The sequence below is a fragment of the Tachyglossus aculeatus genome, chromosome Y4 (genome assembly GCF_015852505.1).
Source record: "Tachyglossus aculeatus isolate mTacAcu1 chromosome Y4, mTacAcu1.pri, whole genome shotgun sequence".
NCBI lineage: Eukaryota > Metazoa > Chordata > Mammalia > Monotremata > Tachyglossidae > Tachyglossus > Tachyglossus aculeatus.
This window is the reverse complement of record NC_052096.1, coordinates 10,197,267-10,198,574: the sequence shown is the minus strand read 5'-3', so window position 1 is coordinate 10,198,574 and position 1,308 is coordinate 10,197,267.

Genomic DNA, 1,308 nt, shown 5'->3' with positions numbered 1-1,308 from the left:
CACCTGTGTATAGGTATATATGTTTGTACATATTTATTACTCTATTTTACTTGGACATATTTATTCTATTTATTTTGTTAATATGTTTTGCTTTGTCATCCGTCTCCCCCTTCTAGACCGTGAGCCCGCTGTTGGGCAGGAACCGTCTCTAGATGTTGCCAACTTGGACTTCCCAAGCGCTTAGACCAGCGCTCTGCACACACAGTAAGCGCTCAATAAATACGATTGAGTGAATGAATGATTAATTTGGGCCAGCGGGCACTGGTCAGCCGGGCTGGCACGTGACCCCAGGGCCCCTTCGGTTCTGCCCTCATAGCCAGGAGGCGAGAGGCTAGGGCCCTCCTCCGTCAGAGAGCCAGTCGTTGAGACTCACCCACCCCGACAACCCCCTCACCGGGTACCCACCAGTGACAGTGAGCTCTCCCTCCCCCAGGTAATAATAATAATGATGGTATTTGTTAAGCGCTTACTATGTGCAAAGCACTGTTCTAAGCACTGGGGAGGTAACAAGGTGATCAGGTTGTCCCATGGGGGGCTCACCGTTTTAATCCCCATTTTCCAGATGAGGTAACTGAGGCACAGAGAAGTGACTTGCCCAAAGTCACACAGCTGACAGTTGGCAGAGGGTGGGGGCCGGATGTTGGGGTCATTTAGGTCTGTGTTTGGACACCCCCCCACCTTCCCCAGTGAAGGAGAAGTAAACATGAAGAAATGAGTGTCAGGGGTGGTAGGGGAGGAACACGCTCCCATCCTAGAACATCTCCGGCCCCCTTCCCGTCCCCCCCCAGGGCCAGCCCGGGACCCCAACGGCATCCCAAAGGCCACCGACCCTCCCTCGCTTGGCGCTAGGAGACGGGAGAGCAGGAGCAGGCGGGCGGCACCGCGGCCGGAGCGGAAGCACAGATCCACGCGGACGGGATAGACGGTACAGCTAGTGGGTGGCGGCGATATAATTTCTCTTTCTTTCCTTTACATACATACATACATATGTCTGAACAGTGCAAATGGCTTTGCGGCGGAAGTTCCAGTTTTAAAAATATAGTACAAGGCGCGTCCGTCCGTGGTTGGGGGGGGGGGGTGGAGAGGGACGGAGGGGGCACGGGGAGGGAAGGGGCCGAGGGGACGACAGACCCATCAAGGCCGGGCTGGCCTCGTCCCACGGCTTCTGGAGGTCTTCCGGGCCCCTCAGTTCGAGACACGAGATTCACAAATGGGATTAATGATAATACTTAGTTTAGGGCTTTTTAATACAATGACTTCTCTTGCTCTCGCTCTCTCTCTCTCTCTCTCTCGCTCTCTTTTTTTGGC